This window comes from Megascapheus bottae, chromosome 12 (genome assembly GCF_031878675.1).
Source record: "Megascapheus bottae isolate mThoBot1 chromosome 12, mThoBot2.hap1, whole genome shotgun sequence".
Classification (NCBI taxonomy): domain Eukaryota; kingdom Metazoa; phylum Chordata; class Mammalia; order Rodentia; family Geomyidae; genus Megascapheus; species Megascapheus bottae.
The window spans coordinates 50,118,605-50,134,586 of NC_143520.1; the positions used below are offsets into that span (position 1 = coordinate 50,118,605).

The 15,982-nt window shown below is 40.0% G+C and overlaps 1 pseudogene; it reads left to right on the forward strand.

Moving 5' to 3' along the window:
* Positions 1-15,982, forward strand: part of LOC150056529 (uncharacterized) — a 65,537-nt pseudogene that overhangs the window by 13,409 nt on the left and 36,146 nt on the right.

Sequence of the window (15,982 nt, forward strand, 5' to 3'; positions counted from 1 at the left end):
CCTTGGCCCTGATCAACACTTAGACTGAAGCCTTGTCACACTCTTTGTAGAGGACCTAGCTGAGCCATGCCCAGAACTGACCCAGAGAGAGTGTGAGATGGTTACTGTGCATTTTTCTGAGCCTCTGCTTGCAAGAAGCTGTTATAGTAACAGGAAACCAGTGTAGACTTTATCCTTAATTGTATATTTGTCTATTTCTTGTGTTTTGAAGCTCTGTTGCTAATGACTTATTAATTTAGGATTCTTCTGTCTTAGTGAACTGATCTTTTTAGCTTTATGTATTGGGTCACTTTATGGCATTTTTCTGAAGTGTATATTGATATTGTGGCTAATTGGAGTTCATTTATTTATCTATCCAATCTTGATGGTATTGGAGTTTGGAGTCAGAGCCACCCTTCGTTGGCTTGCTTACTTCACTTACTTGGCTTGCTTGCTTGACTGGCCTTCTACCACTTGAGCCATACATCTAGCTAGTTATTTTGGGAGATGTAGTCTCACAGCCGTTTCTACTTGGGTTGGTTTCAAACTGTAATCTTCCAAATCCCAGCCTCCTGAGTTGCTAGGATAACAGGTGTGAATGCTTTACACATTGCTCTGGCTGCTTTCACATCACCTCAGCAGCTGGAAGTGGCTACCACAGAGACCACGTGATTCAATAATGCAAAAATCATTATTATCCCTGTACAGAAGAGGACTGCTAACTCCTGGATGAGACCATTTGCATTAATGTAATTATTGATACATTTTGTGTTAGCTCTCCCACATTCTTATTTGTTTCTTTATTTTCTCTTCTTTCTTTTGCTCTTTTTAAATATTTTTATTGTAATTAATAAAAGGGTTACATGATTTTTGCCAGATAGAAGGTGCATTAATTCACATACATTGATACCCTTTCACATGTCTTGGTCCCCATTTCCCTCCCCCCCCCACTCCCCCATCTTGGTTTTCCTCCCTTTCCTATCCAATTTCAAATAACCAAATACAAATATATCCAATATATCAGATAACAAAGTGAGATACTGTAACAATATGAGATAACCAAGGGACAGCAAAAGAGATGAGAGATAACATAGTACATTAAGGACAACAATCATTCATTATATGGCTTTTGTTTCAATATCCTAGAGGTCCTTTCAATTAGCTTCATACTATATGGCCTTATGTATCAAGGGAAAACTAATAGCAACAGATGCTAGAGGGGATGTGGCCAGGAAGGATCACTACTACACTATTGGTGGGAGTGCAAACTTGTTCATCCATTATGGAAAGCAGTATGGCAGTGCCTCAAAAGGCTAAACATAGAGCTCCCCTATAATCCAGCAATTCCACTACTTGGCATTTACCCAACCATCCAGAAACTAGGGCATACTAAATCCACTAGCACAACAATGTTCATTGCAGCATTATTCAGCATAGCAAAGATATGGAACCAACCTAGATGTCCCTCAGTTGATGAATGGGTCAACAAGATGTGGTATTTGTACCCAATGGAATTCCTTTTGCTCTTAAATACCTTTTCGTATTATTTAAATATCTCTTAATATTCCAGTTTATTACTTTTGGTAATCTATCAACATACATAGAAATATAAGCAAATTTGTCTTCATGGCTACACTAGAGGTTACAAGATAAGAACTTAATTTTACAAACTTTACTTAGTATTATGTTTTTATCACTTCAAATGGAATGTACCAGTCTTACCACTACACATTCTTTCTACCCGTTGTAATTATGTTATGCATGTCATATATATATACATACATTGAAACTCCATCAGATGATGCCATATTTTTTATTGTGATTAATAGAAGGGTTACATTATATTCACCACATAGAAGGTGCATAACTTCACAAACATTGATACCCTTTCTTATGACATGGTCCCCATTTCTCTCCCACCCTCCCCCTGCTTATCTTGATTTCCCCCCTTCCCTATCCAATTTCAAATAACCAATTAAGCACATATAAAATATATCAGATAACAATGTGAAATATTGTAACAATATGAGACAACCAAGGGATAGCAAAAGAGATGAGAGGTAGCATAGTACCTTAAGGACAACAATCACTCATTATATGGAGGTCCTTACATTTAGTGTCATATTATTTGGCCTAATGTCTCTAAATTTTGTTCTATTCTAAATGTCTGCTAGGAGAGCCCAAGGTTTCTATTGATTATGACAAATGAGGGAGACTATTGGGCCTATGTTCCTTTGAGTCTGGCTTACTTCACTTAATATGATTTTTTTCTAAGTCTTTCCATTTCCATACAAATGGGGCAATGTCATTCTTTCTGACAGCAGCATAGAATTCCATTGTGTATAAATACCACATCTTGTTGATCCATTCATCAACTGAGGGACATCTGGGTTGGCGCCATATCTTTGCTATGGTAAATAGTGCTGCAATGAACATCGTTGTGCTAGTGGATTTAGTATGCCCTTGTTTCTGGATGGTTGGGTAAATGCCTAGTAGTGGAATTACTGGGTCATAGGGGAGCTCTATGTTTAGTCTTTTAATGAACTGCCATACTGCTTTCCATAGTGGATGAACGAGTTTGCACTTCCACCAACAGTGTGGTAGTGATCCCTCCTGGCCACATCCCCTCCAGCATCTGTTGTTATTAGTTTTCTTGATCCTGGCCATTCTAACTGTTTTGAGGTGGAATCTTAGAGTTGTTTTGATTTGCATTTCTTTTATGGCCAGAGATGTTGAACATTTCTTCATATGTCTATAATGATGCCATATTTTTTTTCTTTCAACTCTCAAAGTATAAAGAACCATATCTACAATTTCTTTCTTCTTGCTGCTACATGTTTATTTCTAGCATCATTTATTTATCTTCGGTCTGAATAATTTCCTTCAGCACTTTTTTTGGAGAAGCTGTATTGGCAACTAGTTCTCCTTGTTTTGCTTTGTCTTAGTCTGTTTATATTTGTATAACAGGATGCCTGAGATTGAGTAATTTATAATTAGCAAGAATTTATGCTTATAAGTTTTGGAGATTGAAAGGTCAAGGTTAAAATACCAGCAGATCTAATATTGTTGAGGGTTGCTTCTAAGCTGGTGTCTTGTTGGCATGTCCTGTAAAAGAGACAAAGGCTATGCATGGAAAGGATGGTGGGGTAGGGTGGGGGGGTAGGGTGGGAAGCTTTCTGAAGGTTTTTTTGTTGTTGTTGTTGCTGTACTTGGGCTTGAACTCAGGGCCTGGGCACTTTCCCTGAGCTGTTCAGCTCAAGGCTAGTGCTCTACCACTTGAGTCATAGCTCTACTTCCTTCCTTCCTTCCTTCCTTCCTTCCTTCCTTCCTTCCTTCCTTCCTCCCTTCCTCCCTTCCTCCCTTCTTTCCCTCCCCTCCCTTCCCCTCCCCTCCCCTCCTCTCCCTTCCTCTCCTCTCCCTTCCCCTCCCCTCCTCTCCCTTCCCCTCCTCTCCCTTCCCCTCCTCTCCCTTCCCCTCCCCTTTCCTCCCCCCTCCCCTTTCCTCCCCCTCCTCCTTTCCTCCTCCTCCTCCTCCTCCTCCTCCTCCTCCTCCTCCTCCTCCTCCTCCTCCTTCTTCTTCTTCTTCTTCTTCTTCTTCTTCTTCTTCTTCTTCTTCTTCTTCTTCTTCTTCTTCTTCCTCTCTCTCTCTGTCTCTTTGTCTTCTCTGTCTCTCCCCTCCTCCTCCTCATTCTTCTTTTTCTCCTTCTTTTTCTCCTTCTTCTTCTTCTTCTTCTTCTTCTTCTTCTTCTTCTTCTTCTTCTTCTTCTCTCTCTGTCTCTCTCTCTGTCTCTCTCTCTGTCTCTGTCCTCTGTCTCTCTCTGTCCTCTGTCTCTCTGTCTCTGTCTCTGTCTCTCTCTGTCTCTGTCTCTCTCTGTCTCTGTCTCTCTCTCTCTCTCTCTCTCTCTCTCTCTCTCTCTCTCTCTCTCTCTCTCTCTCTCTCTCTCTCTGTTTCTGTGTGTCTGTGTGTCTGTGTGTCTGTCTGTCTGTCTGTCTGTCTGTCTGTCTGTCTATCTCTCTCTCCTGGTTAATTTGAAGTAAGAATCTCAGGAACTTTCCTGCCTGGGCTGGCTTGGGAAGATCAGTTCTCAGCCTCCTAAGTTTCCAGGCAAGAGCCACCTGAGCCTGGATCCCTAAGGGATATTTTTACTGTATTCAAATTCTTCCTTGATAGTTCTTTCATTCTAACACTTTTTTAACTGGTTAAACATGTTTTACTTCTTTGGCATTCCTCTACTCTAATTAGAATTTGTAGTCATTTGAATTATTCTCTTAGGAATTTCATCTTTCCCCTGCAGTTTCTTTCATTTCTTTTCTTTGTTTTTAGTTTTAAGTTTTGTGATGAGGGTGTTATGCATAGATTTTTCTGGCTTGCTAAGCTTCTTGAATAGGTAGGCTTATATCTTGCCAGCATTAGTTAGAGTGATAGCTCCCACACCTTAGGTATTGGAATCCATAGTTCTTCACCACAGCTCAGCATTATAGGACCTTCAGCCCTCACGTTATAGATCTTGGGCCTTGGGTGTTGGGCCTAAGGTTTTTGGTCTTAGGACATGGTTGCTCTATTGAAACTTCTATAATCCGTTTTCTTTACCTCTTTACAGTCTTCTCTATATTTCATTGTCAGTAATATTTATTGCCTCTGCCATCTTTGCCCTTCATTTCTCTTTGACCTCTTAACTACCTTTTTGCTGGCACTACCACTGCTATTGGAGGTATTGCTGTTCTATTATCTTCTCTTCATGTTGCCAGCTCAGCCTGATTTACTCATGATAGAAGTCAAAAGTAGGCAAAGTAAAGACCATTTTGGAGAAGTCTTTTATTGGGCCTAATGTTGTAGTATCAGGGGACATCACAGAAAAGTGTCTGATTTTCCAGAATGAACCAGCAGGAGGATGTGGCTTGGGTGCTTGCCCCAATGGCACAGCCCTTCAGGCTGTGTTTGCACCAATCACAGATCTTCTTCTGAAGGCAGAACAGCCCCCCATCTTGTCTGATTGGGGATAACCACATGGTCAGCAGAGTCATCATCTTGCCTTGCTTAGAGTAGTGCTTTCTCAAGACTGGCTCAGACTGGGGAGTGGTCGTGATTGATTGGAGGTTATCTCCAGCCACCACTGCAGTGGTGCTCTACAGTTGCTGGAGTGTTCTTAGAGTGATTGTACAGTGTTCAAACAGCTGGACTGTCCTGAGGCAGTCCAGTGGATTGTCAGTAAAGGAGCTGCTTGGCTGAGAATTTTCTACTCAATGCTGTGGAGTGCATGGGAAGGGCTTTCCAAATGGTCTGCCTTTAGCAGTTTTAATCATTCACAGAATGTTTACAGTAAAGACTTAATGAAGGCTGAACCCAGGACTAACAATTCTAACAGCATTTCACAGCACTTAAAAGGACTTAACCTGCTCAACAGTTTTAACTACTCCAATACTCCAGGGAGGGATGGGTCTCTCTATCTCTCTGCCTCTGTCTCTCTGTCTCTGTCTCTCCCAGTCTCTGTCTCTGTCTCTCTCTGTCTCTGTCTCTCTGTCTCTCTGTCTCTCTCTGTCTCTCTCTCATCTGCTTCAGTGCCTTTTCTGTACAAACTGAGACTTTCCTGGATCTATGTGATAAATGATTTTGTATGTCCTGAGTGTTTTGAGTACAGGCTTATAAACTTGAGTCTTATTTAAACCTTATGAAAAACATTGGCATTTTAATTTTAGTAGCATGACCCCCTGAATGGTTTTAGGCCTATGTGACATGCAAGATCAATTTAAGGCCTTTTCAAGACCCCAAGGCTTTTCAGTGCCATCCCACATTGTTGTCACTCAGTTGCCAGTCTGGGATGTGGGCAGATATCTACTCTTAGTGCCTTTCTCAAGATCCACTATGTTCAGTCCTGTCATCATCTTTCCTGAGCCCTTTCCTCTCTATAATCTCTCTGGTGCATTCTGGTTCTCTGGGCTTCTCATGTATGGTCCTATGACTAGATAGTCCCACTCTGCAAAATGGTACACTCTGTATACAATTTATAAAGTAGTTACCATACTTGTGTTACTTCTTTCCCTGATTTGGAGATAAGCAGTGGAAAGATAGAGACACTGAAGCAGAGGGATCTGGCCCATTTTCTGGATCCACAGGCCTACTGGTCATGAGCAGGGTTTCTCCATTTGAGAACTTTAGGGATTTTGTTGCCATGAGACTTTCCTGCAGCGGGACATGAAAGAATGGGGAGAAAATAAAAGGGAAGGAAAGGAAAATTTTAAATGAGGGATTGTTTCTCACTTTCTCTGAGCAGCAAGGATCCCTTTTTTTTTTCATCTGCTAAGTGGGCTTGGCTTGCTATCCTGATACACTTCGGATTTTGGACTGTCTTGAATATTGTTCAGGAGAAACTGGAGAAAAATAGGAATGTGCTACCAATTCAATAGTACTTTAATTTCTGCTTTTCCTTAATTCATCTGTTGTTACTTTTACAGTTGTCAAAAAAAAACCATTCCATGTATTTTGCCTGTTGTTGTTTTTTTTTTTTTTTTTTTTTTTTTTTTTTTTTTGCCAGTCCTGGGCTTGAACTTAAGGCCTGGGCACTGTCCTTGAACTTTCTCAAGGTTAGTGCTCTTCCACTTTTGGTCTTTTCTGTGTATGTGGTACTGAGGAAGCAAACTCAGGGTTTTGTGCATGTTAGGCAATCACTCTACCACTAGGCCACATTCCAAGCCTTGCTTAAGTTTTATTACTTCATTTAAGGAGAGATATGCAGCATAGTGTATTTGTTCCATCTTGTTCTGAGCTGAAATGAGTTATTGGTTTTTTATTAGTTTTATTGCAATCCTTCAGATATATGCGACTTACATGGATGAAGAAGGCTGTTATTGCATAAAGAAATCTCCCTATCATTGGTTGGTTACAATGTTAGTTACTTTGCCAGTTTAAGAACTTCAGGATTCTTGTCCAGAAAAAGGACATATTAAGCCAACTAGCACAACGATGTTCATTGCAGCACTATAGCAAAGATATGGAACCAACCCAGATGCCCTTCAGTTGATGAGTGGATCAATAAGATGTGGCATTTATACACAATGGAATTCTATGCTGCCATCAGAAAGAATGACATCACCCCATTTGTAAGGAAATGGAAAGACTTGGAAAAAATCATATTAAGTGAAGTAAGCCAGACTCAAAGGAACATAGGCTCAATGATTTCCCTCATTTGTAATAATTAGTACAAATCTTGGACTCTCCTAGCACAGGATTACAATAGGACAAAACCTACATTCATAAGATCATTTATGATGAGGCTAAATAAAAGGACTTCCAGGATATGGAAACAAGAGCTTTATAATGTATGAGTGTTGTTCTTAATGTACTATGTCAGTTCTCATCTCTTTTGTTGCTCTTTGGTTAATCTCACATTGTTACAGATCTGACTTTGTTATCTGGTATATTGTATATACATTTATTTGTTTATTTGACATAGGAAAGCAAGAACAAGATGAGGGGAGGGGATGAGGGAGGGAAATGGGAACAAAAACACGAGAAGGAATATCAATGTGTGTGAAGTAATGCACCTTCTATCTTGTGAATATACCTGTACCCCCTGTATTAATTACAATAAAAAAAGAAATTTTTTTCTAAATTTCACTAAGAAGTCAAGGATTTTACAAATTTTTTCAGCCAACTAATTAGTAACTCCATTAAGTTTAGTTGGAATTAGCAATCAGTCTGTATAGATTTGTGTTAACTGGAAGCCTTAGGTTTAAAAAGTTATTAATAAATATGACTGTCTCTGAGTGTCCCTGGGAAAAAAATAACTATGGGCATATGATCATATAAAGTGATATTTATAGAAATTAGCTCCAAGAAATGGAAATGAGTGGTATTATGTTAATTTGCTTCTTCTTTTTCTCCTCTTTCACTGTTTTTGATTTCTGTACCTTTTGTTTTATATGTAAATATATCTGTTTGGGGAAGGATAAGGGAGAATATAGAAATAGTGGGACAAGGGCGAACAAATGCAGCAGTAACACTCACTAGACACGACGTTGAAAATGAACTATGCAACTTGTGTGGGGGAAGAGGGGTCAGGAAGGAAAGAAAACTGAGAGAAAATGAGGGAAGCGGTGACACTGTTTAAATAGAAATATACTCATTACCTGAGTTATGCAACCCTGTAACCCTTCTGTATATCATCTTTACAATAACAATAAAATAAAAAGTCAATGTTTGCAGTTCAGTATATTACCTTATGTACTGTGTTTTTTTTTCACCACAGAGTCTTCAGAGACATTATAAAAAGTCCAGGCAAATAGATCTTTGACATTATGACCCCAATCCCTTTAGACAGGTAGAAAAACTGAGGCCCAAGGATGGTAAGTGCTTTTCTAAGATATACAGTTACCTATCAGTATTCCTGGACCAGAATGCAGGAGGAATTGACTCTTAATTTTACTCCTTTTCCAGGCTGCTTTGGAAATCTCATTTCCTGGCAGGGTCTTTATTATTTTGACTATTTAGTATAGTTGTCAAGGCAAACCAATTAATTAAGCAAGATGTGTAAAGTTTGGATCAACATTTATATTTCACTGAGTAAAACAAAGATGCTTTGTAGAAAAGATGTTAGACAAAGGGTTTCAGGTGATGTGCTCTTGAGTTTAAGATACCCGAGGGCATGTCAAGAGGGTTAAGCTAAGAAGGGTGAATGCAAATTTAAATGGAAAATGTCACTATTGCCACAGTTGGTCTACATAATCTAGGTGGGGCAGGGGACCTTAGACTCTGTATTATCCATAAAGGATTGGCTGGCTTCCATCTTTCATGCTGTGCAGGGCAAATGCCTTCACCAAGGTGTTTCACGGCCTCATGAAGAGTCCGCGCTGGCATCTACAGGACCAGACCACACTGTTGCACATAGTGTTGCTGTTAAGGGCCCATGCAAGTGACCATAGATGGAAACTTTTGCAACTACAAGTTAAAATAAATTGATGTTCTTTTTAAGTTATCTCTGGTGTTTTTATTTCAATGATGAAAAGCTAACCCAACCAGTATGTAGAATCTATTGGATTTGTGACCAAATCCAGCTTTATTTTTGTACTCTAATCCCTTTTAAAGGTTACTCAGTGGTGATGATTTCTTTTTTTCCTGTGAATATCAGCCCCCAGCTTTGATGCTCACTCTTGGATAATAATCTGTCATTTGGATCTTTAAGCCTCAGTTTAGTAATTAACATGTCTAGTCTAAGATATTAACTGAATTGCTGACATATATTTTCCTGTCTTCCAGCTTAGTCCATTAGGGATACTTAGGGACACGAGTGGCTTACTTGTAGGTTCTCCACCTTATGTTTGGTTTCCTTTTCAAATTCAAGCAGAGTTTAGAAACCTTTTGTGTGGTAATGACTATGGTGGGAGGAGAGAGGGCCCACTATACTCCTTTCAGACATGTTGCTCCTGGGCCTGCTGTTCTCTGGGTCTGCAAAGTGTGTGGAAGTGGGATTTAAAACATTGTGCAGAACTACTTGGTGTGGTCCTTGACTGAAGCTTCTTTGAGCAGATGTGGGCTTCTTCATTTTGAGTGTGGCCTTGAGACACTTCCTAGCCATTAGTTACGTAGTCTTAACTCTGATGTATTGCTATGGACATCTCCGGCTCTCTAGATAGCCCAGTGGTCCTATGATAGCCCTGTCGCTGTCGCCCAAAGGGCCTATATTGTTTTGGGGCCATTTTGATGTATTCTTTTCCAGTGTTCTCCTTGTCTGTATTTTTTCCTCTCAGTTTCCCAAGGAGTCAGAGACCAGCACTCTACATGCTCTTGCTTTTGGAGCACATTCTGAGCCCTCTGTGAATTCCTGTGCCCGGAAATCACAGCATAGTGACTCCAGTGATGTGAGTGATTTGTGTCTTCATGAAGAGGGTGAGGGAGCTCTCAGGTTGTAGAGGGGGGCTCTCCAACCAGCCTTTGACAATCTTGCTGAAGGAAACACATTGTAGGCCTCATAGGTGGGTGCTCAGCTGAAATAGAAGCAGGAAATGTTCTGCCTTACCATCCTGTGACAGAAACAAATCATAGCAAAGGGTGAAAGTAGCTGCTCTTCGTGTGGATTTCCAGTAGTACTAAAAAAAACAAAACAAAAAACAAAACTCTTTTCTCTAAAGTTGGATCCCTGAGGTGTGTACAGCCTTGTTTATGGAAAGGTGAGTGCAATCAGGAACCCTGCAAGATATTCTGACTATCTGCTTCTATCTCTCACTCTAGTCAGACCTGGAAAGCCTGAGTCACTGGATGGGATCTTGAACCCCGGAGTTTTCCCCAGGATTCTATGGTACGGCTCACCAGGAGAAATAACCTTTTCATTCAACCTGTTTTCTCTCATGTTTTTTTTTAAAGCTCAAAAAACAAATCCTTCAGATTCTGAGTACTTTTGCTGTCACATCAATTCTAATTATTAGGTCGATGGAGTGGTAGCAATAAAGGAAGTCCGAGGTTGTGTTTATTAGACCCAATTAGTGTACACCTTGCACTAATCTGCTTCCACCTTCATGAGTCCAAGCCATTTGCAAGGCTATGAATTCAATAGAAGGATTTATGGAGGAGTGGGTAGGGTCTGGACCACAATCCAGTCACATGTGGGCAGTGGTTTGTCTTTGTGCCAATGTGTCTTTGAGCCTTAGAACCTAACGCTAAAGGGATCTATTTATTTTAATTGTCTTCTGTGTGCTTGTCAGGGGGCTATGTGTTCAGTGAGAAAGAAGACAAGATAGCTCTGACCCCAAGAACTTTGGACACACAAGGTAAAAAGGAAGAGAGAGTAAACACACTCTTCACTTGCTGTAGGGGCAGCTATGTCTGTTCACTCCCTCTTCTTTCTTTTCTTTGTTCCAGCCAGGTCTTCAGAATTTTGTGGATGGCCTTTTAATACCTCCCTGATGTCCTTCTATCTTAGAGTCATGGCTCTGTATTTTTTCCAATTCTTGGCTCTCAATATTTGTGAAAGTCCTCAAATTCATAGTACAAAAGGGTGTGGACACATTAGCTTTGGAGTCCCACCCTATCGAGGACAAAACCTCCTGGATTTAACCCTACCATGACTGTGGTGACCTATTATCCCAATGCAGATGCTGCCCTAACCCTGAGAATTCCCCCAGGAGAGGAGGATGCTTTCTTATGTTATGCCAAATGCAATGGCTTCATTCCAAAGGAAACTTTTGCTTATTACCTGAAGAGTCAATGTGTCATCAGGCCTTGTGTTTGAGATGCTTCAGCAGAGATTTTTAATCTCCGTCATAGCCCAGAACCATATGCCAAAGTAGAGCATCACTGACTGCCAACTCTTCTGGGTCTTACATTTCCTATGGAAATTGTTTCCTAGCTGTATTTACACCCATTTGTGCTTCCCTGAACATGTAAAGTTCTTCCTACCTTCAAGCCTTTCTTCCACCCATAATCATATACTCAACATATATGGCTGTTGACCCAAGTTGTTTCCTGACAAATAGTTCTTACTCATTTTCTGGATGACCTGGCAGAATTCAATTATTTTTCCCTTTATGCCACATTCTGTACCTTTTATTTGCAACTGGATAAGGAACAGGGACTTAAAAAAAAAAGGCAAAACGGAAGAATCAACATCGTGAAAACGGCAATCTTGCCAAGGGCTATCTACAAATTCAACACAATACCCATAAATATCCCAATGGCATTCTTTAAAGAAATAGAAGAGGCAATCCAAAATTTCATATGGAATAATAAAAGACCCCGTATAGCAAAAACACTTCTTAGCAGAAAGAACAGTGCAGGAGGAATCTCAATACCAAACTTTAGACTCTATTACAGAGCTATAATTATCAAAACAGCTTGGTACTGGCACAAGAACAGGCCTAAAGACCAATGGAATAGAACTGAAGACCCAGATATTAAACCACAGACCTATGGCCACCTAATCTTTGACAAGGGAGCAAAAAAAAAAACAGAATGGAAGAAAGACAGACTCTTCAACAAGTTGTGCTGGCAGAACTGGTTAAGCACCTGCAGAAAACTAAAGTTGGATCCTTCTTTGGCACCCTGCACTAGAATTAACTCCAAATGGATCAAAGACCTCGAGGTAAAAGCCAAAACACTGAAAACTTTACAGGAAGGAATAGGAGATACACTAGGCCTCCTAGGCACAGGTTGAAACTTTCTCAGTAAGGACCAAGAAACACAAACGAATCAGAGAAAGGCTGGATAAGTGGAGCTTCATTAAACTGCAGAGCTTTTGTATGGCAAAGGACATAGCTAGTAAATTAATTAGGAAGCCTACAGAGTGGGCTCATATCTAAAATATATCAACAACTCAAAAAATTGAATCATTCTAAAACTAATCTCCAAAGTAACAACCATCCCATTAAAAAATGGGCCAAATACTTAAAGAGAGTCTTCTCTGAAGAAGAAACAAAAATGGCCTATAGACTCATATTGGTATAGTATCTCACTTTGTTATCTGATATAATGAATTTATTTGTATTTGGATATTTGAAATTTGATAGGGAAGGGGGGAAAACCAAGACGGGTGAGGTGTGTGTGTGGGGGGGGAAATGGGTACCAAGACATGCAAAAGGGTATCAATGTATGTGAATTAATGCACTTTCTATCTGACAAATATCATGTAACCCTTTTACTAATTACAATAAAAAAAGATTTAAAAAAATTAAAAAAAATGGCCTATAGACACATGAAGAAATGCTCGACATCTCTGATCATAAAAGAAATGCAAATCAAAACACCTCTAAGATTCCACCTCACTCCAGATAGAATGGCCAGGATCAAGAAATCTAATAGCAACAGATGCTGGAGGGGATGTGGCCAGGAGGGATCACTATTACACTGTTGGTGGGAGTGCAAACTTGTTCAACCACTATGGAAAGCAGTATGGCAGTTTCTCAAAAGACTAAACATAGTATGTAAATTATTGGTTTATTGAGATAGGTTCTCACATTCTTCCCAGAGCATATGCCTGGACATATACTCCATCAATAGGCTTTCTTTGTGACTAAGCTGTCAACCACAAACCACCTCCCTAGCCATATCTTGAATGCAAAGGGTTATTGTTAAATGTTCATTTATATAAAAGAATATAACACAAATGAAAAAATTGTTAATGTTAATGTATATAAATATGTAGTATATATGTAAATAAATGAACTAATATAAAAACAAAAAAAAAACAAAAAAAGGACTATACATAGAGCTCCCCTATGACCCAGCAATTCCACTACTAGGCATTTACCCAATTGTCCAGAAACCAGGACATACTAAATCCACTAGCACAATGATGTTCATTGCAGCACTATTTACCATAGCAAAGATATGGAACCAACCTAGATGTCCCTCAGTTGATGAGTGGATCAACAAGATGTGGTATTTATACTCAATGGAATTCTACGTTGCTGTCAGAAAGAATGACATCACCCCATTTGTTAGGAAATGGAAAGACTTAGAAAAAAATCATATTAAGTGAAGTAAGCCAGACTCAAAGGAACATAGGCTCAAGATTTCTCTCATTTGGTATAATCAGTAGAAACATTGGGCTCTCATAGCAGAGATTTGCAATAGAGCAAAACCTAGATACATAAGGCCATACAGTATGACACTAAATGAAAGGACCTCTAGGATATAGAAACAAAAGCCACATAATGAGTGATTGTTGTCCTTAATGCACTATGTTATCTCTCATCTCTTTTGCTGTCCCTTGCTTATCTCATATTGTTACAGTATCTCACTTTGTTATCTGATATATTGGTTATATTTGTATTTGGTTATTTGAAATTGGATAGGGAAGGGGGGAAAACAAGATGAGGGGTGGGGATGGGGGGGAAGGAAATGGGGACCAAGACATGAGAAAGCATATCAATGTGTTTGAACTAATGCACTTTCTTTCTTGTGAATATAATGTAACCCTTCTATTAATTACAATAAAAATATATGTGAAAAGGCAAAACAAAATAAACCATCATCTGATTTATATGTAACAATTGTACATATCTATGGTTTTTTTAATGTGTTTTGACACAGCTAAACATTGTGTGATTGAGTTTAATCAGTGTATCTATCACCTTAAGCCTGTGTTATCTCTTTGTACTGAGAGCAATCAAAATCTTCTATTGGAAATATGTTACACATTATTTTGATTGTGATTCCCCTCCAGCATGACAGAACACACCTCTGCTCCGCTTTTCCACCTTCTCATGGAAAGGAGACAGTGCCCTGGATGCTGGGTCACTGCAAAGGAGGCCCTGCTCCCCCGGCTGTCCACAGCAAGTCAGAAATGAAACCTGCCGCTACTGACCGACAAGTTCATGCTCAACCCAATTTATCCTGTTGCTTGCCTGTTATGGATGTTTTCTACCATAAAATTTACCATCTTAATCATTTTCAAATGTGTGTTATATGTATGCTATAGCACAATAATCAATTTCCAGGACTTTTTCTATAACCAGCTGGCATCTTCTCTTCCTTTCTCCAGTCCTTGACACCTTCATTCCACTTTTTGGTTTTAAGATCTTGGCTACTTTATATACCTCGTGTAAGTACAATCATGAGGTATTTATTGTGATTGGCTTCAGGGTTCATCTGAGTCATAAAATATCTCCTTTTATTGATGTGAATATAGTGCATTGTCGTTATCCATCATTTGCCAATGGACACCTGGATTGTTTCTACCTATCAGCTATTTTAAACAATGCTGCAATGAATATGAGTCTGAGAATAGCTCTCTAAGATCCTGTTTTCAATTCTTTCAGACATTTTCCCCAGGTAAGACCTCCATGTTTTTTCACAGTGGCTGCTGCACCAATTTACATTTTCACTAGTAGTACAGAGTTCCAGTTCTTCCAGGTCCTCACCACTAACTATGGTTGTTTCCTCCCTCCTCCCCTCCCTCCTCCCCCCGCCCTCCCTCTCTCCCTCCGTGGGTACCACTTACATAGAAAAAAGCTGGAAGTGATGCTGTGGCTCTAGTGGTAGAGCTCTAGCCTTGAGAAGGCCCAAGGACAGTGCTCAGGCCCTGAGTTCAAGCCCCAGGGCTTTCATAAGTTGCCTTTTCACTGATTATTTTAAAGTTTAACATAATCTTCTTTGGCTCTTTTTAACTTTGGTTTTTGGTGTTGTTTCTGGGACTTGAAATTAAGGCCTGAGTACTGTCCCTGAATTTTTTGCTCTCTTCTACCTGAGCCATAGCTCCCTTTTCAGCCTTTTTTTGGTGCCAGTCCTGGGCTTGAGCTCAGGACCTGAGCACTGTCCTTGTATTTTCTCAAGGCTAGAGTTCTACCACTTGAGCCTCAGCACTACTTGTGGCTTTTTTCTATGTATGTGATACGGAGGAATTGAACCCGGGTCTTCTTGCATGTTAGGCAAGCACTCTGCCACTAGGCCAAACTCCCAGCCCCCCTTTTCAACCTTTTGGTGGTTAAATGAAGATAAGGGTCTCACAGACTTTCCTGTCTGGGCTAGGATTCTCAGACCACAGCCTGCTGAGTAGTTAGGATTACAGGCATGGGGAGCCTCTTTCCTCATACTTCTGTTGCTGGTGCATTTAGTGTTCTTAGTGATTTGGCATTCTTAGGATGCAAGCAAAGAAGTTTATTCAGCATGATATATAAGACAGGCATGGAAATTCTACAGAAAATAAGCTACAAAATGATTTTTTTCTTGTGTGTGGGGAGAAGGGCTGGACATTCGGGTAGTATCTCCTGTCAATCATTAGTTGAGGTCTAATCCTGGGGCACGTATTAATTCCTAGGAACGTGTGATCTGCCACTCACGTAAGCAAGCACTTCCATGGTTTTAGTGAAGTTTTCAGACATAGAGGAATTGATGCTGGCAGTGAGGATCTGTTTGGAGGACCCAAATAGTGAGATCTAAATGATTGATGCAAGTGGCATTGACAATCCCTGACACAGGTCCTGGACATGACACTTGGTTCTGTCCCTAATAGTGATTTGATTTCCCATGGATTATGCCACCCTGTGCCTCAGTTACTTCACAAACAAAATCAAGG